The 23,226-nt window shown below is 46.1% G+C and overlaps 3 non-coding genes and 3 pseudogenes across 3 annotated transcripts; all 6 read left to right on the top strand.

Moving 5' to 3' along the window:
* Positions 1 to 2,995: 2,995 nt before the first annotated feature.
* On the top strand, positions 2,996 to 3,173 carry LOC143727368 (U2 spliceosomal RNA; annotated as a pseudogene).
* Positions 3,174 to 3,607: 434 nt separating this feature from the next.
* LOC143726775 (U1 spliceosomal RNA) lies at positions 3,608 to 3,771 on the top strand. Its single transcript, XR_013199007.1, has one exon. It is a non-coding gene; the product is annotated as a U1 spliceosomal RNA (small nuclear RNA).
* A 6,599-nt stretch (positions 3,772 to 10,370) lies between these two features.
* On the top strand, positions 10,371 to 10,546 carry LOC143727290 (U2 spliceosomal RNA; annotated as a pseudogene).
* A 426-nt stretch (positions 10,547 to 10,972) lies between these two features.
* LOC143726774 (U1 spliceosomal RNA) lies at positions 10,973 to 11,136 on the top strand. Its single transcript, XR_013199006.1, has one exon. It is a non-coding gene; the product is annotated as a U1 spliceosomal RNA (small nuclear RNA).
* A 6,143-nt stretch (positions 11,137 to 17,279) lies between these two features.
* On the top strand, positions 17,280 to 17,455 carry LOC143727289 (U2 spliceosomal RNA; annotated as a pseudogene).
* Positions 17,456 to 17,881: 426 nt separating this feature from the next.
* LOC143726773 (U1 spliceosomal RNA) lies at positions 17,882 to 18,045 on the top strand. The gene has a single exon (XR_013199005.1). It is a non-coding gene; the product is annotated as a U1 spliceosomal RNA (small nuclear RNA).
* The last annotated feature ends 5,181 nt before the right edge of the window (positions 18,046 to 23,226 follow it).

Genomic DNA, 23,226 nt, shown 5'->3' with positions numbered 1-23,226 from the left:
CGTGCACAGTGGTGGGAGATGGTGAAACAAAGGACAGGACGGTTTTTTAAACAAATTGGAAAAGAAAAAAAGAATAAAGAAAAAAGACGCATGATGGGGCTGCAAAAAAGACTGCAGAGATATTTTAATCTTTTAAACAGTGGATTGGATTTTACAGAAGAAATTAAAGAAGTAAAGAAAGAAATGTCAGATTTGTCCGAAACAAAGACTAAAGGTGTCATTTTAAGATGTAAGGAGAGAGAAATAGAAGAAGGGGAAAAGTGTACTAGATATTTTTTTAAAAAGACAATAACACGGGGAGGGTCAATTAATACTTTAAAAACTTTTACAGGTGGGGAGGTAAATACAACAGATCTGATTTTAGGGGAAATTGAAAGTTTTTACAATAATTTATACAGCACTAAAGAGGTACACAATGGCATCTTAGAGGAAGTTTTAGGGTTTTTAGACAAAAAGGTAAAGAGTCCAGATGTGCTTTTATCCCAAGATTTTACTCTTTTAGAAATGCACAAAGCGCTAAAAGGTTTTAAAAAGGGGAAGTCCCCAGGCTTGGATGGACTCCCCTTTGAGTTTTATCTGACTTTCTGGGACATTTTAGCACACGACTTATTGACAGTTTTTAAAGAACTTGAGACTCTTGACAGACTTCCAGACAGCTTTAGAGTAGGGATAGTTACATTACTATACAAAAAAGGGGACAAGACTGACCTGAGAAACTGGCGACCAATCACTCTTTTAAATTATGATTGTAAACTTTTTAGTAAGATTTTAGCTACACGTATGTCGACTGTTTTAGAGGACGTAATCCACCTGGATCAAGCATGCGCTGTGCCCGGCAGGAAGATCACGGACAGCCTGGTACTGATCAGAGACGCCATCTGTTTTGCGAGAGACAGAAACATTCGGCTAGTAGTCCTAAATTTAGATTTCGAAAAAGCCTTTGATCGCGTCTCGCACCAGTACCTGTTCCAGGTACTGGAAAAAATGGGGTTTCCTGGGAGGTTTATAGCCTGGGTGGGACTGCTGTACAACGATCTGTCTAGCAGAATTTTGGTTAACGGGCATTTATCCAAAGCTGTAAAACTCTACAGCGGCGTCCGTCAGGGGTGTCCTTTATCTCCCCTTCTGTATGTGGCTTGTATTGAGCCACTGGCACAAATCTTGAGAAGGGATAAATGGATTAAAGGACTAGACATCCCAGGGACTGGTGGACTGACGGCGACCTGTGTTTTATATATGGATGACGTGACCCTTTTAGCGACTGACCTTTTATCAGTACGAAGAGCAATGGACTTGACTGACTGGTACGGTCGGGCCTCGGGCGCCAAGCTCAATAGGAGTAAGTCCGAGGCCCAGCTCTTCGGGCCGTGGGGGAACGTGGACACAGTTGGACTAGATTTGGATTTTAAAGACAATGATTTGAAAATTTTAGGTGTAAAATTTGACAGAGAGGGTGGAGGACAAGGAAACTGGACTGACATGTTAGGGAAAGTCAGGCAAAGACTGGGCTTTTGGGGACTGAGACAATTGACGTTTGAAGGCAAGATTTTAATTTTTAAAGCTGTGATTTTACCACTGATTTTACTTGTCTGTTCTGTTTTTAGTCCCCCAAGACGATTCCTGGCCAACCTGGAGAGGGCGGTATTTTATTTCCTGTGGGGGTCCAAGTGGGAACGACTAAAGAGGGAGGTCGTCAAAAAGAAAAAAGAGAATGGCGGGAAAGGCCTCCCAGACCCCCACCTGTTTTTAGGCAGCCGCTTTGCCGCCCTCCACATCCAGTACGCACTGACCCCATCCAGAGAACACAAGACAGCAGCCATGACCCGATTCTGGATGGGGTCATACCTAAGAACTTTGAAAATTTTACCCATTGATCTTAAAAGTCCTGTGTCTTTTAATTTGTCAAAAGAGCATAGTTTTATTAAGAAATTTTTAAAGAAATATCTTTTAGAGACAAATGATGCCACCATTTTAACTAACCATAAGTCTCTTATCTCTCTTGTGCAGGATCGAGAATCGGTGAGCCCGGTTCCAGGCCTCACACTAGGTGAGGCCAAAGATGTTTGGAGGAACGCAGCCCACCCAGCTCTCCAGAACAGGCTTAAAGACTTGTCGTGGATGGTGGCTCATGAGATCCTCCCGGTCAGGGCGGTTATGCACTCCAGAGGCATGGCCAAAAACTCCACCTGCCCACGGTCCGGATGTGGTTCCCCGGAGACCGTTCGACATCTGCTCTGGGAGTGCGGCGAAGCGCGGGACCTGTGGGCCAAGACCGGCCCCCTGTTTTTCCCGTGCCTGCCAGCGGGTGGGGCCCAGGTGGACTACAAGCTCGCCATCCTGGGGGTGGGTCAGGGCTTGAAGGAGCTGACACAACCAAAATTTTCCTCGCTCTGGCTCACCCTAAACGTGATTAAGGATGCCATCTGGGTCACCAGAAATCTGCTGGTGGGGAAACGCGTGACGGTCCCCCTCCACGCGTGCGAGCAGAAAATAAGATCAACGCTGCAGGGTGGGCCGCACGTCGTTATTCGGATGGGGGGGCCGGGGTCACACGTAGAAGGTCCCGGCCGCCACCGACCCTGGCCGCCCGTAGATGCACCCTCACCACACCGGCTACGGGAACAGCGGGCCAGCGGGCCGGAGGAGAGGGGATCTCCGCTGGGCACCAGAAGCGGGGAGTCTGGGGCCTGTTCTGGAGACCTGGAGTGAATGGACAATCTTGATAGGGACTCACCCTCGATCCTGTACAAGAGATGTTTTATTTGGCATATTTTATTGTTTTATTGTTTTATATTTGCATTCCTATTTTATTTTAATCCATTTTACCTTTACTTTAAAACAACACACAACATACATGGACTTTTACACAACACATCAACATAACTGATTTTTAACTGTAACTTAATGTCCTTTTTGTTGTTTTAAGATATGTGCAAAAATGTGATTTTATAAGGAAAAAATGGATATTGAAAGAATGGAATGAAACAATGTGACAATAAACTTTTTTCGAAAGAAAAAAATCTGTTCTTATCAGTTTAATATCTGATACGTGCCCTACCCGGGCACCATATATTAAATTGATTTTTGGAACTGGGAGATGGAAGAGGGGCTTGCTCCGTCCACTCCACGCATCGACCCGGTATTGCAGTACTTCTGGGAACGGTGCACCCCCAAAAACTGTGTTCAATGAAAGAGATGTTTTAGTCTTGTGTGGCAGCAGGTGTTAATGGAAGTAACGTATATTGCTGTGTATGGGTGCTTTAAAGGTGTTGTAGGTGATCATATGCTATACAGGTAATGGTGGTGTGAGAGGGAAAAAAAAACAACAACTCTGTTCTTATCTCGTTTAACATCTGATTCGTCCACTATCCGGTGGCCGCGTATGAAATTGATTTTTGGCTCATGGATCCGGAGCATGAAAACAACATCATCCACAACAACAACAGCAAAAGAGCCCGACTCTGCAGGTTTTTGATGTCTCTCTCTTATCTCTTGGAGTTTTTACGAATGAGCTGATGAGTTGAATCAGGTGTGTGTTTGATTGTCCGACCGTTGGTGAGGATTGCGGAGAGGGACACGGTGCCTCTGACGGGAGGCCTGGGAATTCATACTTACCTGGCAGGGGAGACACCATGATCAGGAAGGTGGTTCACCCAGGGCGAGGCTCGGCCATTGCACTCCGGTTGTGCTGACCCCTGCGAATTCCCCAAATGTGGGAATCTCGACTGCATAATTTATGGTAGTGGGGGACTGCGTTCGCGCTCTCCCCTGGACACACTGGTTAAAAGAGCAGATTGTTCGAGTTCCTCTTCTTCTGGTAGTTAACGACCTAGGAAGTCCAGAGAATTGAACTGCAGTGGTTGATCGCGAGATGTAAAACTCTCAACCTAGGACCAGTCTGCAAAAGTAGGGCTGTTTTTTAGTTTTTTTTTCATCATTCTTCAAATAATCTCCATTATTCAACCAGCGCTTTTATTGGCAGCAGTGGTCCTAGAAGCAAAGTTGTTCCGAATGAGGAGTTCTATCATGTGGTATGAATACCTTGTGCATGTGTGAAAAATCACCTGACATACAGTCGCCTATGGCCGTATTCATGTTGTTGTTTTTACTGTTTACAGCGCCACCAAGTGGCCAGTCGCCACATCCCTTTTCACCTGAGCACAGGCTGAGCCCGTGCACAGGTGTACCGACTTGGGTGTAATTGTCTCATTCCGTTGGAGAGTTATGGCCATTTAAGTAAAGCCCGCCTCGCCCACTCCCAACGTTTTGGCGTCCCGTCGCCAACGTGAATCGAAATTCCGACTTTTTTCCCCATCGCTGTCGGCAATCAGACTCCAGGGAATCTTTCTGCACCGGTTTGGGTCAGATCGGGCGAAAGACCTAGGACTAGTGTGCAAAAGTAGCTTTTTCACAAAATCCCAAATACCCGAAAATCTCGCCAGCGCAACCATCGAATCCGAGGCCTGCGTCTTGTTCGGCCCGAGCCAAGGATTCCGGTGATGTAAGACACTTGGGTCTGCGACGGACGATTCAGGAGTTACGAGGCATTTCGTACTTCTGATCGCTGCAGCGCCACCTTGGGGCCGATTGGGCCGAGCCTTGGTGATGTTGTAGACCGGGCGGGTACTACCATCCCTCAAGAGTTTCAAGTCTCTACGACGTACGCTTTGGTCTGCCCGCTCACTTTTAGGGCAGAATGTTTGTTGGTCCAAAATCCCAGGTTGCACTCCAAAGTGTCGTGTTGTGCGCTCTGCTGTGATCCATTTTCGGTGTCAACAGTCAAGCTGAGCTTGTATTGCTGTGAGCTGAGCTTGTTTGTTGGCGACCTTTAGACCCTCTCGCCACGGCCCAGGTGGGCGTGGCCTTTGACGGCTCCCCCGCCTCTGCGTCATTGTGTCATCGCTTCTCGGCCTTTTGGCTAAGATCAAGTGTCTGGTCCTAGGGTAGAGACAGCGATCGCCTCTTGGAGGTTTTTCCGGCTTGGGTCCTTCAGTGACTTGAGCCCCAAACTTTTGAGAGGTACATTGATCCAGCTGCTTTTATTCCGGTTCTGTTTTAAGGTAAGACCTTTTTATCTATTTATTTATTATTTATTTATTTATTGTTTTTTAAAGTTTTAGGCTGTTGGTGTCTCCACCATGTCGGCTGCCCGTGCCGGCATGAGGAGGCACCACAGCGTGCGTTTTTTATTCAAAGAAGTTGAGGGGAAGCTCCTGGGGATGTCACGTCTTGACTTCTCCAGGAAGCTGATCCAAAAAACTCTAAATTTTAAACCTGATGATCTGAATTGCATCGTGACTCTGCCCCTGAACAAAGGATTTGATGTTAGTTTTAGAGCGGTTTCCCACCTGAATGATTTCTGGCACAGATTTGAAGTAGCTAAATCCCAGCTGTCCATGTTTACTGTTGAAAAGCTCTCTGACAACACACTTAAAACTGTGATTGTTAGAATGTTTAATGAGACAGTGACTGGGGAGGACATTTGTGTCTGGCTGGGCAGATTTTGCACAGTTCGAAGCCAGCCAGTCAAGGTTTTAGATGAGGATGGTATTTGGACATGCTCCTGGCGAATTCCCATTAAACAATGGGAAGACGCTGGGGGCTACCAGGGCCTGAAGCATCTGCCTTCTATGATTGTGTTGGGTGAGAACAGAGGCTACATTCACTACCAGGGTATGCCCAAATTATGTAGAAAATGTGGAAAGTTTGGGCACTTAGCTGAAGCATGCCAGGAAATGATATGTGGGAAATGCAGAGAAATTGGTCATACTTTTGAAGAGTGTACCAATGGCAGGCGGTGCAACCTCTGTGGGGAGTCATCCCATCTCTACAGAGATTGCCCTAAAAGTTTTGCCAACAAACTGAAAGGCAACAAAATGGCCGCCCCACATGTGGAACAAACAAAAGAGCAAAGGAAGGAGGAGGCGGTCCCTGAGGTTTTGGCGGGAAATTATATTTCCCAGCCAGCCTCAGGGAGTGGGCAGGAGGAAGGAAGTGGGGCGGCCACAGGGGTGGAGTCAAGTTTTAACAGCGAACAGAGTGAGGAAGCCGTTCCCCAACAAGAGAGAAGTGAAAACAAAATGGAGGAGGAGGAGGAGGATGCAACGGCTTCCTCACTCTACACCGTATCGGAGGTTAGTGTGGTGGATAGTGGGGGTGAATCCGAGGGTTCACTCCCCAATGCTCAGGTGCAAAAAAGGTCTGCGAGATCTCCTCTGCTTCAAACAGAGGAGAAAAGGCTGCGGGCATCGCATCGGCTAGATAGTTCCTCTTCGTTAGATCTAGACCGTATGTGGCCCGCAGAATCTCCCAATGAAGTCTCCTTTTTGCACGTTAAGCTTAGAACATCGTCACCGAAGGAGCCACAAGAGGTTCTCTCTGTGGACTCTGAGGCGGCGAGCATTTGCCCTCCTGATCCCAGTTTTTCTGGGGAATAGGAGAAGCAAGTGCTACATGACATAACATGATTTTAATGTAACTTTCTGCAGTCTTTTGGTTTTATCCTTCTATTAATGCTTGTATTTTTAACCATACTGCTCATGGCCCTCACTATCTCTACAATCAATGTGAGAAGTGTGAGGTGTACTTTGCGAGCACAGAGTGTGTTATCCTTTTTAAAAACTTTTAAGTCAGATGTGTTTTTATTGCAAGAATGTGGTTTGCCCTTTTTAACAAATTACAGGAAGTGGGAGGAGATTTGGACCCCAGGATTTTCCATTTGGAGTGGGTCCAATTTTAACAAAAATGACGGTGTTGCTATTTTAATAAAAAATCCCAACCTTTTGGTGAAGGGCAGCACTGTGGTGAGGGACGGGCAGGCAATTTTAGCAAATCTGACTTTTTTAGGTAAGGATCTTAACATTTTAAATATGTATGGTTTTACTGAAAAAAATAACAGGTATGAGCTTTTAGAAGACTTGCAACCCCACATGCTAGGCAGGGCTCCCCTAGTGGTAGCAGGGGATTTTAATTGTGTATTATCAAAAAAGGACAGAAGGAGGGTAGGAGAGGATTTTAAGGTCGACAAGACATCGGTTTTATTACAAAATATAGTCAAAGATTTTAAGTTAGTTGACTGTTTTAAAACAATGCATCAAAGAGAGGAAGGCTTCACCTGGTTCAGTGGTGACGGTGCCAGAGCCTCTCGAATTGACTATATTTTTACCAGGGACCTCCCGCCGACCGATGCTACATTGACCCCCCTCTTTTTTTCCGACCATATGATGCTGTCTTGCACTCTTTCACTCCCCACGGGTGTGACTGCAGGGAGAGGGCTGTGGAAGCTGAACTGTTCCCTATTAGAGGACGAGGAAGTGGTTAGTGAGTATAGGGAGCAGTTCAGCCAATGGCAGACCCTCCAGGACTTTTACGACTCACGTGCACAGTGGTGGGAGATGGTGAAACAAAGGACAGGACGGTTTTTTAAACAAATTGGAAAGGAAAAAAAGAATAAAGAAAAAAGACGCATGATGGGGTTGCAAAAAAGACTGCAGAGATATTTTAACCTTTTAAACAATGGATTGGATTTTACAAATGAAATAAAAGAAGTAAAGAAAGAAATGTCAGATCTGTCTGAAACAAAGAGCAAAGGTGTCATTTTAAGATGTAGAGAAAGGGAGTTAGAGGAAGGAGAGAAGTGTACCAGGTATTTTTTTAAAAAGACAATAGCTCGGGGAGGGTCGATCAATATTTTAAAAACTTTTAGAGGGGGGGAAGTAAATACAACTGACCTGATTTTAGGGGAAATTGAAAGTTTTTACAGTAATTTATACGGCACTAAAGAGGTACACAATGGCATCTTAGAGGAAGTTTTAGGGTTTTTAGATAAAAAAGTTAAGAGTCCAGATGTGCTTTTATCCCAGGATTTTAATCTTTTAGAATTGGAAAAAGCTTTAAAGGGTTTTAAGAAGGGGAAGTCCCCGGGCATGGACGGACTCCCCTTTGAGTTTTATCTGACTTTCTGGGACATTTTAGCACATGCCTTACTTACAGTTTTTAAAGAATTTGAGACTCTTGACAGACTTCCAGACAGCTTTAGAGTAGGGATAGTTACATTACTGTACAAAAAAGGAGACAAGACTGACTTGAGAAACTGGCGACCAATCACTCTTTTAAATTATGATTGTAAACTTTTTAGTAAGATTTTAGCTACACGCATGTCGACTGTTTTAGAGGACGTAATCCACCTGGATCAAGCTTGCGCTGTGCCCGGCAGGAAGATCACGGACAGCCTGGTACTGATCAGAGACGCCATCTGTTATGCGAGAGACAGAAACATTAGGCTTGTAGTCCTAAATTTAGACTTTGAAAAAGCTTTTGATCGGGTCTCGCACCAGTACCTCCTTCAGGTACTGCAAAAAATGGGGTTTCCAGAGAGGTTTATAGCTTGGGTGGGACTGCTGTATGAGGGCTTAAGGAGCAAATTTCTTGCAAATGGGCATCTTTCCAAAGCTGTAATTATCCACAGCGGTGTCCGTCAGGGGTGTCCTTTATCTCCCCTTCTGTATGTGGCTTGTATTGAGCCACTGGCACAGATCTTGAGAAGGGATAAATGGATTAAAGGACTAGATATCCCAGGAACTGGTGGACTGACGGCGACCTGCGTTTTATATATGGATGACGTGACCCTTTTAGCGACTGACTTTTTATCAGTACGAAGAGCAATGGACTTGACTGACTGGTACGGTCGGGCCTCGGGCGCCAAGCTTAACAGGAGTAAGTCCGAGGCCCTGCTCTTCGGGCCGTGGGGCGACGTGGACACAGGAGGACTAGATTTGGATTTTAAAGAAAAGGATTTGAAAATTTTAGGAGTAAAATTTGACAGGGAGGGTGGAGGACCAGGAAACTGGACTGACATGTTAGGGAAAGTCAGACAAAGACTGGGCTTTTGGGGACTAAGACAACTGACGTTAGAAGGCAAGATTTTAATTTTTAAAGCAGTGATTTTACCACTAATTTTACTTGTCTGTTCTGTTTTTAGTCCCCCAAGACGATTCCTGGCCAAGTTGGAGAGGGCGGTATTTTATTTCCTGTGGGGGTCCAAGTGGGAACGAATCAAGAGGGAGGTGGTTAAAAAGAAAAAAGAGAATGGCGGGAAAGGCCTCCCAGACCCCCACCTGTTTTTAGGCAGCCGCTTTGCCGCCCTCCATATCCAGTATGCACTGACCCCATCCAGAGAACACAAGACAGCAGCCATGACCCGATTCTGGATGGGGTCATACCTAAGAAGTTTGAAAATTTTACCCATTGATCTTAAAAGTCCAGTGTCTTTTAATTTGTCAAAAGAGCATAGTTTTATTAAGAAATTTTTAAAGAAATATCTTTTAGAAACAAATGATGCCACTGTTTTAACTAATCACAAGTCTCTCGTCTCTCTTGTGCAGGATCGAGAATCGGTGAGTCCAGTTCCAGGCCTCACACTAGGTGAGGCCAAAGACGTTTGGAGGAACGCAGCCCACCCAGCTCTCCAGAACAGGCTTAAGGACCTGTCGTGGATGGTGGCTCATGAGATCCTCCCGGTCAGGGCGGTCATGCACTCCAGAGGCATGGCCAAAAACTCCACCTGCCCACGGTCCGGATGTGGTTCCCCGGAGACCGTTCAACATCTGCTCTGGGAGTGCGGCGCTGCGCGGGACCTGTGGGCCAAGACAGGCCCCCTGTTTTTCCCGTGCCTGCCAGCGGGTGGGGCCCAGGTGGACTATAAGCTCGCCATCCTGGGGGTGGGTCAGGGCTTGAAGGAGTTGACACCACCAACGTTTGCCTCGCTCTGGCTCACCCTCAACCACATCAAGGATGCCATCTGGGTCACCAGAAACCTGCTGGTGGGGAAACGCGTGACGGTCCCCCTCCACGCGTGCGAGCAGAGGATAACATCAACGCTGCAGGGTGGGCCGCACGTCGTTATTCGGATGGGGGGGCCGAGGTCACACGGAGAAGGTCCCGGCCGCCACCGTACCTGGCCGCCCGTAGATGCACCCTCACCACTCTGGCTACGGGAACAGCGGGCCAGCGGGCCGGAGGAGAGGGGATCTCCGCTGGGCACTGGAAGCGAGGAGTCTGGGGCCTGTTCTGGAGACCTGGAGTGAATGGACATTCTTGATAGGGACTCACCCTCGATCCTGTACAAGAGATGTTTTATTTGGCATATTTTATTGTTTTATTGTTTTATATTTGCATTCCTATTTTATTTTAATCCATTTTACCTTTACTTTAAAACAACACACAACATACATGGACTTTTACACAACACATCAACATAACTGATTTTTAACTGTAACTTATGTCCTTTTTGTTGTTTTAAGATATGTGCAAAAATGTGATTTTATAAGGAAAAAATGGATATTGAAAGAATGGAATGAAACAATGTGACAATAAACTTTTTTCGAAAGAAAAATCTGTTCTTATCAGTTTAATATCTGATACGTGCCCTACCCGGGCACCATATATTAAATTGATTTTTGGAACTGGGAGATGGAAGAGGGGCTTGCTCCGTCCACTCCACGCATCGACCCGGTATTGCAGTACTTCTGGGAACGGTGCACCCCCAAAAACTGTGTTCAATGAAAGAGATGTTTTAGTCTTGTGTGGCAGCAGGTGTTAATGGAAGTAACGTATATTGCTGTGTATGGGTGCTTTAAAGGTGTTGTAGGTGATCATATGCTATACAGGTAATGGTGGTGTGAGAGGGAAAAAAAAACAACAACTCTGTTCTTATCTCGTTTAACATCTGATTCGTCCACTATCCGGTGACCGCGTATGAAATTGATTTTTGGCTCATGGATCCGGAGCATGAAAACAACATCATCCACAACAACAACAGCAAAAGAGCCCGACTCTTTGATGTCTCTCTCTTATCTCTTGGAGTTTTTACGAATGAGCTGATGAGTTGAATCAGGTGTGTGTTTGATTGTCCGACCGTTGGTGAGGATTGCGTAGAGGGACACGGTGCCTCTGACGGGAAGCCTGGGAATTCATACTTACCTGGCAGGGGAGACACCATGATCAGGAAGGTGGTTCACCCAGGGCGAGGCTCGGCCATTGCACTCCGGTTGTGCTGACCCCTGCGAATTCCCCAAATGTGGGAATCTCGACTGCATAATTTATGGTAGTGGGGGACTGCGTTCGCGCTCTCCCCTGGACACACTGGTTAAAAGAGCAGATTGTTCGAGTTCCTCTTCTTCTGGTAGTTAACGACCTAGGAAGTCCAGAGAATTGAACTGCAGTGGTTGATCGAGAGATGTAAAACTCTCAACCTAGGACCAGTCTGCAAAAGTAGGGCTGTTTTTTAGTTTTTTTTTTCATCATTCTTCAAATAATCTCCATTATTCAACCAGCGCTTTTATTGGCAGCAGTGGTCCTAGAAGCAAAGTTGTTCCGAATGAGGAGTTCTATCATGTGGTATGAATACCTTGTGCATGTGTGAAAAATCACCTGACATACAGTCGCCTATGGCCGTATTCATGTTGTTGTTTTTACCGTTTACAGCGCCACCAAGTGGCCAGTCGCCACATCCCTTTTCACCTGAGCACAGGCTGAGCCCGTGCACAGGTGTACCGACTTGGGTGTAATTGTCTCATTCCGTTGGAGAGTTATGGCCATTTAAGTAAAGCCCGCCTCGCCCACTCCCAACGTTTTGGCGTCCCGTCGCCAACGTGAATCGAAATTCCGACTTTTTTCCCCATCGCTGTCGGCAATCAGACTCCAGGGAATCTTTCTGCACCGGTTTGGGTCAGATCGGGCGAAAGACCTAGGACTAGTGTGCAAACGTAGCTTTTTCACAAAATCCCAAATACCCGAAAATCTCGCCAGCGCAACCATCGAATCCGAGGCCTGCGTCTTGTTCGGCCCGAGCCAAGGATTCCGGTGATGTAAGACACTTGGGTCTGCGACGGACGGTTCAGGAGTTACGAGGCATTTCGTACTTCTGATCGCTGCAGCGCCACCTTGGGGCCGATTGGGCCGAGCCTTGGTGATGTTGTAGACCGGGCGGGTACTACCATCCCTCAAGAGTTTCAAGTCTCTACGACGTATGCTTTGGTCTGCCCGCTCACTTTTAGGGCAGAATGTTTGTTGGTCCAAAATCCCAGGTTGCACTCCAAAGTGTCGTGTTGTGCGCTCTGCTGTGATCCATTTTCGGTGTCAACAGTCAAGCTGAGCTTGTATTGCTGTGAGCTGAGCTTGTTTGTTGGCGACCTTTAGACCCTCTCGCCACGGCCCAGGTGGGCGTGGCCTTTGACGGCTCCCCCGCCTCTGCGTCATTGTGTCATCGCTTCTCGGCCTTTTGGCTAAGATCAAGTGTCTGGTCCTAGGGTAGAGACAGCGATCGCCTCTTGGAGGTTTTTCCGGCTTGGGTCCTTCAGTGACTTGAGCCCCAAACTTTTGAGAGGTACATTGATCCAGCTGCTTTTATTCCGGTTCTGTTTTAAGGTAAGACCTTTTTATCTATTTATTTATTATTTATTTGGACATGCTCCTGGCGAATTCCCATTAAACAATGGGAAGACGCTGGGGGCTACCAGGGCCTGAAGCATCTGCCTTCTATGATTGTGTTGGGTGAGAACAGAGGCTACATTCACTACCAGGGTATGCCCAAATTATGTAGAAAATGTGGAAAGTTTGGGCACTTAGCTGAAGCATGCCAGGAAATGATATGTGGGAAATGCAGAGAAATTGGTCATACTTTTGAAGAGTGTACCAATGGCAGGCGGTGCAACCTCTGTGGGGAGTCATCCCATCTCTACAGAGATTGCCCTAAAAGTTTTGCCAACAAACTGAAAGGCAACAAAATGGCCGCCCCACATGTGGAACAAACAAAAGAGCAAAGGAAGGAGGAGGCGGTCCCTGAGGTTTTGGCGGGAAATTCTATTTCCCAGCCAGCCTCAGGGAGTGGGCAGGAGGAAGGAAGTGGGGCGGCCACAGGGGCGGAGTCAAGTTTTAACAGCGAACAGAGTGAGGAAGCCGTTCCCCAACAAGAGAGAAGTGAAAACAAAATGGAGGAGGAGGAGGAGGATGCAACGGCTTCCTCACTCTACACCGTATCGGAGGTTAGTGTGGTGGATAGTGGGGCTGAATCCGAGGGTTCACTCCCCAATGCTCAGGTGCAAAAAAGGTCTGCGAGATCTCCTCTGCTTCAAACAGAGGAGAAAAGGCTGCGGGCATCGCATCGGCTAGATAGTTCCTCTTCGTTAGATCTAGACCGAATGTGGCCCGCAGAATCTCCCAATGAAGTCTCCTTTTTGCACGTTAAGCTTAGAACATCGTCACCGAAGGAGCCACAAGAGGTTCTCTCTGTGGACTCTGAGGCGGCGAGCATTTGCCCTCCTGATCCCAGTTTTTCTGGGGAAAAGGAGAAGCAAGTGCTACATGACATAACATGATTTTAATGTAACTTTCTGCAGTCTTTTGGTTTTATCCTTCTATTAATGCTTGTATTTTTAACCATACTGCTCATGGCCCTCACTATCTCTACAATCAATGTGAGAAGTGTGAGGTCTACTTTGCGAGCACAGAGTGTGTTATCCTTTTTAAAAACTTTTAAGTCAGATGTGTTTTTATTGCAAGAATGTGGTTTGCCCTTTTTAACAAATTACAGGAAGTGGGAGGAGATTTGGACCCCAGGATTTTCCATTTGGAGTGGGTCCAATTTTAACAAAAATGACGGTGTTGCTATTTTAATAAAAAATCCCAACCTTTTGGTGAAGGGCAGCACTGTGGTGAGGGACGGGCGGGCAATTTTAGCAAATCTGACTTTTTTAGGTAAGGATCTTAACATTTTAAATATGTATGGTTTTACTGAAAAAAATAACAGGTATGAGCTTTTAGAAGACTTGCAACCCCACATGCTAGGCAGGGCTCCCCTAGTGGTAGCAGGGGATTTTAATTGTGTATTATCAAAAAAGGACAGAAGGAGGGTAGGAGAGGATTTTAAGGTCGACAAGACATCGGTTTTATTACAAAATATAGTCACAGATTTTAAGTTAGTTGACTGTTTTAAAACAATGCATCAAAGAGAGGAAGGCTTCACCTGGTTCAGTGGTGACGGTGCCAGAGCCTCTCGAATTGACTATATTTTTACCAGGGACCTCCCGCCGACCGATGCTACATTGACCCCCCTCTTTTTTTCCGACCATATGATGCTGTCTTGCACTCTTTCACTCCCCACGGGTGTGACTGCAGGGAGAGGGCTGTGGAAGCTGAACTGTTCCCTATTAGAGGACGAGGAACTGGTTAGTGAGTATAGGGAGCAGTTCAGCCAATGGCAGACCCTCCAGGACTTTTACGACTCACGTGCACAGTGGTGGGAGATGGTGAAACAAAGGACAGGACGGTTTTTTAAACAAATTGGAAAAGAAAAAAAGAATAAAGAAAAAAGACGCATGATGGGGTTGCAAAAAAGACTGCAGAGATATTTTAACCTTTTAAACAATGGATTGGATTTTACAAATGAAATAAAAGAAGTAAAGAAAGAAATGTCAGATCTGTCTGAAACAAAGAGCAAAGGTGTCATTTTAAGATGTAGAGAAAGGGAGTTAGAGGAAGGAGAGAAGTGTACCAGGTATTTTTTTAAAAAGACAATAGCTCGGGGAGGGTCGATCAATATTTTAAAAACTTTTAGAGGGGGGGAAGTAAATACAACTGACCTGATTTTAGGTGAAATTGAAAGTTTTTACAGGAATTTATACGGCACTAAAGAGGTACACAATGGCATCTTAGAGGAAGTTTTAGGGTTTTTAGATAAAAAAGTTAAGAGTCCAGATGTGCTTTTATCCCAGGATTTTAATCTTTTAGAATTGGAAAAAGCTTTAAAGGGTTTTAAGAAGGGGAAGTCCCCGGGCATGGACGGACTCCCCTTTGAGTTTTATCTGACTTTCTGGGACATTTTAGCACATGCCTTACTTACAGTTTTTAAAGAATTTGAGACTCTTGACAGACTTCCAGACAGCTTTAGAGTAGGGATAGTTACATTACTGTACAAAAAAGGAGACAAGACTGACTTGAGAAACTGGCGGCCAATCACTCTTTTAAATTATGATTGTAAACTTTTTAGTAAGATTTTAGCTACACGCATGTCGACTGTTTTAGAGGACGTAATCCACCTGGATCAAGCTTGCGCTGTGCCCGGCAGGAAGATCACGGACAGCCTGGTACTGATCAGAGACGCCATCTGTTATGCGAGAGACAGAAACATTAGGCTTGTAGTCCTAAATTTAGACTTTGAAAAAGCTTTTGATCGGGTCTCGCACCAGTACCTCCTTCAGGTACTGCAAAAAATGGGCTTTCCAGAGAGGTTTATAGCTTGGGTGGGACTGCTGTATGAGGGCTTAAGCAGCAAATTTCTTGCAAATGGGCATCTTTCCAAAGCTGTAAATATCCACAGCGGTGTCCGTCAGGGGTGTCCTTTATCTCCCCTTCTGTATGTGGCTTGTATTGAGCCACTGGCACAGATCTTGAGAAGGGATAAATGGATTAAAGGACTAGATATCCCAGGAACTGGTGGACTGACGGCGACCTGCGTTTTATATATGGATGACGTGACCCTTTTAGCGACTGACTTTTTATCAGTACGAAGAGCAATGGACTTGACTGACTGGTACGGTCGGGCCTCGGGCGCCAAGCTTAACAGGAGTAAGTCCGAGGCCCTGCTCTTCGGGCCGTGGGGCGACGTGGACACAGGAGGACTAGATTTGGATTTTAAAGAAAAGGATTTGAAAATTTTAGGAGTAAAATTTGACAGGGAGGGTGGAGGACCAGGAAACTGGACTGACATGTTAGGGAAAGTCAGACAAAGACTGGGCTTTTGGGGACTAAGACAACTGACGTTAGAAGGCAAGATTTTAATTTTTAAAGCAGTGATTTTACCACTAATTTTACTTGTCTGTTCTGTTTTTAGTCCCCCAAGACGATTCCTGGCCAAGTTGGAGAGGGCGGTATTTTATTTCCTGTGGGGGTCCAAGTGGGAACGAATCAAGAGGGAGGTGGTTAAAAAGAAAAAAGAGAATGGCGGGAAAGGCCTCCCAGACCCCCACCTGTTTTTAGGCAGCCGCTTTGCCGCCCTCCATATCCAGTATGCACTGACCCCATCCAGAGAACACAAGACAGCAGCCATGACCCGATTCTGGATGGGGTCATACCTAAGAAGTTTGAAAATTTTACCCATTGATCTTAAAAGTCCAGTGTCTTTTAATTTGTCAAAAGAGCATAGTTTTATTAAGAAATTTTTAAAGAAATATCTTTTAGAAACAAATGATGCCACTGTTTTAACTAATCACAAGTCTCTCGTCTCTCTTGTGCAGGATCGAGAATCGGTGAGTCCAGTTCCAGGCCTCACACTAGGTGAGGCCAAAGACGTTTGGAGGAACGCAGCCCACCCAGCTCTCCAGAACAGGCTTAAGGACCTGTCGTGGATGGTGGCTCATGAGATCCTCCCGGTCAGGGCGGTCATGCACTCCAGAGGCATGGCCAAAAACTCCACCTGCCCACGGTCCGGATGTGGTTCCCCGGAGACCGTTCAACATCTGCTCTGGGAGTGCGGCGCTGCGCGGGACCTGTGGGCCAAGACAGGCCCCCTGTTTTTCCCGTGCCTGCCAGCGGGTGGGGCCCAGGTGGACTATAAGCTCGCCATCCTGGGGGTGGGTCAGGGCTTGAAGGAGTTGACACCACCAACGTTTGCCTCGCTCTGGCTCACCCTCAACCACATCAAGGATGCCATCTGGGTCACCAGAAACCTGCTGGTGGGGAAACGCGTGACGGTCCCCCTCCACGCGTGCGAGCAGAGGATAACATCAACGCTGCAGGGTGGGCCGCACGTCGTTATTCGGATGGGGGGGCCGAGGTCACACGGAGAAGGTCCCGGCCGCCACCGTACCTGGCCGCCCGTAGATGCACCCTCACCACTCTGGCTACGGGAACAGCGGGCCAGCGGGCCGGAGGAGAGGGGATCTCCGCTGGGCACTGGAAGCGAGGAGTCTGGGGCCTGTTCTGGAGACCTGGAGTGAATGGACATTCTTGATAGGGACTCACCCTCGATCCTGTACAAGAGATGTTTTATTTGGCATATTTCATTGTTTTATTGTTTTATATTTGCATTCCTATTTTATTTTAATCCATTTTACCTTTACTTTAAAACAACACACAACATACATGGACTTTTACACAACACATCAACATAACTGATTTTTAACTGTAACTTATGTCCTTTTTGTTGTTTTAAGATATGTGCAAAAATGTGATTTTATAAGGAAAAAATGGATATTGAAAGAATGGAATGAAACAATGTGACAATAAACTTTTTTCGAAAGAAAAATCTGTTCTTATCAGTTTAATATCTGATACGTGCCCTACCCGGGCACCATATATTAAATTGATTTTTGGAACTGGGAGATGGAAGAGGGGCTTGCTCCGTCCACTCCACGCATCGACCCGGTATTGCAGTACTTCTGGGAACGGTGCACCCCCAAAAACTGTGTTCAATGAAAGAGATGTTTTAGTCTTGTGTGGCAGCAGGTGTTAATGGAAGTAACGTATATTGCTGTGTATGGGTGCTTTAAAGGTGTTGTAGGTGATCATATGCTATACAGGTAATGGTGGTGTGAGAGGGAAAAAAAAACAACAACTCTGTTCTTATCTCGTTTAACATCTGATTCGTCCACTATCCGGTGACCGCGTATGAAATTGATTTTTGGCTCATGGATCCGGAGCATGAAAACAACATCATCCACAACAACAACAGCAAAAGAGCCCGACTCTTTGATGTCTCTCTCTTATCTCTTGGAGTTTTTACGAATGAGCTGATGAGTTGAATCAGGTGTGTGTTTGATTGTCCGACCGTTGGTGAGGATTGCGTAGAGGGACACGGTGCCTCTGACGGGAAGCCTGGGAATTCATACTTACCTGGCAGGGGAGACACCATGATCAGGAAGGTGGTTCACCCAGGGCGAGGCTCGGCCATTGCACTCCGGTTGTGCTGACCCCTGCGAATTCCCCAAATGTGGGAATCTCGACTGCATAATTTATGGTAGTGGGGGACTGCGTTCGCGCTCTCCCCTGGACACACTGGTTAAAAGAGCAGATTGTTCGAGTTCCTCTTCTTCTGGTAGTTAACGACCTAGGAAGTCCAGAGAATTGAACTGCAGTGGTTGATCGAGAGATGTAAAACTCTCAACCTAGGACCAGTCTGCAAAAGTAGGGCTGTTTTTTAGTTTTTTTTTTCATCATTCTTCAAATAATCTCCATTATTCAACCAGCGCTTTTATTGGCAGCAGTGGTCCTAGAAGCAAAGTTGTTCCGAATGAGGAGTTCTATCATGTGGTATGAATACCTTGTGCATGTGTGAAAAATCACCTGACATACAGTCGCCTATGGCTGTATTCATGTTGTTGTTTTTACCGTTTACAGCGCCACCAAGTGGCCAGTCGCCACATCCCTTTTCACCTGAGCACAGGCTGAGCCCGTGCACAGGTGTACCGACTTGGGTGTAATTGTCTCATTCCGTTGGAGAGTTATGGCCATTTAAGTAAAGCCCGCCTCGCCCACTCCCAACGTTTTGGCGTCCCGTCGCCAACGTGAATCGAAATTCCGACTTTTTTCCCCATCGCTGTCGGCAATCAGACTCCAGGGAATCTTTCTGCACCGGTTTGGGTCAGATCGGGCGAAAGACCTAGGACTAGTGTGCAAACGTAGCTTTTTCACAAAATCCCAAATACCCGAAAATCTCGCCAGCGCAACCATCGAATCCGAGGCCTGCGTCTTGTTCGGCCCGAGCCAAGGATTCCGGTGATGTAAGACACTTGGGTCTGCGACGGACGGTTCAGGAGTTACGAGGCATTTCGTACTTCTGATCGCTGCAGCGCCACCTTGGGGCCGATTGGGCCGAGCCTTGGTGATGTTGTAGACCGGGCGGGTACTACCATCCCTCAAGAGTTTCAAGTCTCTACGACGTATGCTTTGGTCTGCCCGCTCACTTTTAGGGCAGAATGTTTGTTGGTCCAAAATCCCAGGTTGCACTCCAAAGTGTCGTGTTGTGCGCTCTGCTGTGATCCATTTTCGGTGTCAACAGTCAAGCTGAGCTTGTATTGCTGTGAGCTGAGCTTGTTTGTTGGCGACCTTTAGACCCTCTCGCCACGGCCCAGGTGGGCGTGGCCTTTGACGGCTCCCCCGCCTCTGCGTCATTGTGTCATCGCTTCTCGGCCTTTTGGCTAAGATCAAGTGTCTGGTCCTAGGGTAGAGACAGCGATCGCCTCTTGGAGGTTTTTCCGGCTTGGGTCCTTCAGTGACTTGAGCCCCAAACTTTTGAGAGGTACATTGATCCAGCTGCTTTTATTCCGGTTCTGTTTTAAGGTAAGACCTTTTTATCTATTTATTTATTATTTATTTGGACATGCTCCTGGCGAATTCCCATTAAACAATGGGAAGACGCTGGGGGCTACCAGGGCCTGAAGCATCTGCCTTCTATGATTGTGTTGGGTGAGAACAGAGGCTACATTCACTACCAGGGTATGCCCAAATTATGTAGAAAATGTGGAAAGTTTGGGCACTTAGCTGAAGCATGCCAGGAAATGATATGTGGGAAATGCAGAGAAATTGGTCATACTTTTGAAGAGTGTACCAATGGCAGGCGGTGCAACCTCTGTGGGGAGTCATCCCATCTCTACAGAGATTGCCCTAAAAGTTTTGCCAACAAACTGAAAGGCAACAAAATGGCCGCCCCACATGTGGAACAAACAAAAGAGCAAAGGAAGGAGGAGGCGGTCCCTGAGGTTTTGGCGGGAAATTCTATTTCCCAGCCAGCCTCAGGGAGTGGGCAGGAGGAAGGAAGTGGGGCGGCCACAGGGGCGGAGTCAAGTTTTAACAGCGAACAGAGTGAGGAAGCCGTTCCCCAACAAGAGAGAAGTGAAAACAAAATGGAGGAGGAGGAGGAGGATGCAACGGCTTCCTCACTCTACACCGTATCGGAGGTTAGTGTGGTGGATAGTGGGGGTGAATCCGAGGGTTCACTCCCCAATGCTCAGGTGCAAAAAAGGTCTGCGAGATCTCCTCTGCTTCAAACAGAGGAGAAAAGGCTGCGGGCATCGCATCGGCTAGATAGTTCCTCTTCGTTAGATCTAGACCGAATGTGGCCCGCAGAATCTCCCAATGAAGTCTCCTTTTTGCACGTTAAGCTTAGAACATCGTCACCGAAGGAGCCACAAGAGGTTCTCTCTGTGGACTCTGAGGCGGCGAGCATTTGCCCTCCTGATCCCAGTTTTTCTGGGGAAAAGGAGAAGCAAGTGCTACATGACATAACATGATTTTAATGTAACTTTCTGCAGTCTTTTGGTTTTATCCTTCTATTAATGCTTGTATTTTTAACCATACTGCTCATGGCCCTCACTATCTCTACAATCAATGTGAGAAGTGTGAGGTCTACTTTGCGAGCACAGAGTGTGTTATCCTTTTTAAAAACTTTTAAGTCAGATGTGTTTTTATTGCAAGAATGTGGTTTGCCCTTTTTAACAAATTACAGGAAGTGGGAGGAGATTTGGACCCCAGGATTTTCCATTTGGAGTGGGTCCAATTTTAACAAAAATGACGGTGTTGCTATTTTAATAAAAAATCCCAACCTTTTGGTGAAGGGCAGCACTGTGGTGAGGGACGGGCGGGCAATTTTAGCAAATCTGACTTTTTTAGGTAAGGATCTTAACATTTTAAATATGTATGGTTTTACTGAAAAAAATAACAGGTATGAGCTTTTAGAAGACTTGCAACCCCACATGCTAGGCAGGGCTCCCCTAGTGGTAGCAGGGGATTTTAATTGTGTATTATCAAAAAAGGACAGAAGGAGGGTAGGAGAGGATTTTAAGGTCGACAAGACATCGGTTTTATTACAAAATATAGTCACAGATTTTAAGTTAGTTGACTGTTTTAAAACAATGCATCAAAGAGAGGAAGGCTTCACCTGGTTCAGTGGTGACGGTGCCAGAGCCTCTCGAATTGACTATATTTTTACCAGGGACCTCCCGCCGACCGATGCTACATTGACCCCCCTCTTTTTTTCCGACCATATGATGCTGTCTTGCACTCTTTCACTCCCCACGGGTGTGACTGCAGGGAGAGGGCTGTGGAAGCTGAACTGTTCCCCATTAGAGGACGAGGAACTGGTTAGTGAGTATAGGGAGCAGTTCAGCCAATGGCAGACCCTCCAGGACTTTTACGACTCACGTGCACAGTGGTGGGAGATGGTGAAACAAAGGACAGGACGGTTTTTTAAACAAATTGGAAAAGAAAAAAAGAATAAAGAAAAAAGACGCATGATGGGGTTGCAAAAAAGACTGCAGAGATATTTTAACCTTTTAAACAATGGATTGGATTTTACAAATGAAATAAAAGAAGTAAAGAAAGAAATGTCAGATCTGTCTGAAACAAAGAGCAAAGGTGTCATTTTAAGATGTAGAGAAAGGGAGTTAGAGGAAGGAGAGAAGTGTACCAGGTATTTTTTTAAAAAGACAATAGCTCGGGGAGGGTCGATCAATATTTTAAAAACTTTTAGAGGGGGGGAAGTAAATACAACTGACCTGATTTTAGGTGAAATTGAAAGTTTTTACAGGAATTTATACGGCACTAAAGAGGTACACAATGGCATCTTAGAGGAAGTTTTAGGGTTTTTAGATAAAAAAGTTAAGAGTCCAGATGTGCTTTTATCCCAGGATTTTAATCTTTTAGAATTGGAAAAAGCTTTAAAGGGTTTTAAGAAGGGGAAGTCCCCGGGCATGGACGGACTCCCCTTTGAGTTTTATCTGACTTTCTGGGACATTTTAGCACATGCCTTACTTACAGTTTTTAAAGAATTTGAGACTCTTGACAGACTTCCAGACAGCTTTAGAGTAGGGATAGTTACATTACTGTACAAAAAAGGAGACAAGACTGACTTGAGAAACTGGCGACCAATCACTCTTTTAAATTATGATTGTAAACTTTTTAGTAAGATTTTAGCTACACGCATGTCGACTGTTTTAGAGGACGTAATCCACCTGGATCAAGCTTTGCGCTGTGCCCGGCAGGAAGATCACGGACAGCCTGGTACTGATCAGAGACGCCATCTGTTATGCGAGAGACAGAAACATTAGGCTTGTAGTCCTAAATTTAGACTTTGAAAAAGCTTTTGATCGGGTCTCGCACCAGTACCTCCTTCAGGTACTGCAAAAAATGGGGTTTCCAGAGAGGTTTATAGCTTGGGTGGGACTGCTGTATGAGGGCTTAAGCAGCAAATTTCTTGCAAATGGGCATCTTTCCAAAGCTGTAAATATCCACAGCGGTGTCCGTCAGGGGTGTCCTTTATCTCCCCTTCTGTATGTGGCTTGTATTGAGCCACTGGCACAGATCTTGAGAAGGGATAAATGGATTAAAGGACTAGATATCCCAGGAACTGGTGGACTGACGGCGACCTGCGTTTTATATATGGATGACGTGACCCTTTTAGCGACTGACTTTTTATCAGTACGAAGAGCAATGGACTTGACTGACTGGTACGGTCGGGCCTCGGGCGCCAAGCTTAACAGGAGTAAGTCCGAGGCCCTGCTCTACGGGCCGTGGGGCGACGTGGACACAGGAGGACTAGATTTGGATTTTAAAGAAAAGGATTTGAAAATTTTAGGAGTAAAATTTGACAGGGAGGGTGGAGGACCAGGAAACTGGACTGACATGTTAGGGAAAGTCAGACAAAGACTGGGCTTTTGGGGACTAAGACAACTGACGTTAGAAGGCAAGATTTTAATTTTTAAAGCAGTGATTTTACCACTAATTTTACTTGTCTGTTCTGTTTTTAGTCCCCCAAGACGATTCCTGGCCAAGTTGGAGAGGGCGGTATTTTATTTCCTGTGGGGGTCCAAGTGGGAACGAATCAAGAGGGAGGTGGTTAAAAAGAAAAAAGAGAATGGCGGGAAAGGCCTCCCAGACCCCCACCTGTTTTTAGGCAGCCGCTTTGCCGCCCTCCATATCCAGTATGCACTGACCCCATCCAGAGAACACAAGACAGCAGCCATGACCCGATTCTGGATGGGGTCATACCTAAGAAGTTTGAAAATTTTACCCATTGATCTTAAAAGTCCAGTGTCTTTTAATTTGTCAAAAGAGCATAGTTTTATTAAGAAATTTTTAAAGAAATATCTTTTAGAAACAAATGATGCCACTGTTTTAACTAATCACAAGTCTCTCGTCTCTCTTGTGCAGGATCGAGAATCGGTGAGTCCAGTT

The sequence above is a fragment of the Siphateles boraxobius genome, unplaced genomic scaffold (assembly GCF_051911475.1).
Source record: "Siphateles boraxobius isolate OS27281-9 unplaced genomic scaffold, OSU_SipBor_1 77, whole genome shotgun sequence".
In the NCBI taxonomy this organism is placed as follows: domain Eukaryota; kingdom Metazoa; phylum Chordata; class Actinopteri; order Cypriniformes; family Leuciscidae; genus Siphateles; species Siphateles boraxobius.
Note: the sequence above shows the minus strand (reverse complement) of the source record. Positions and strands in the feature narration are given on the sequence as shown.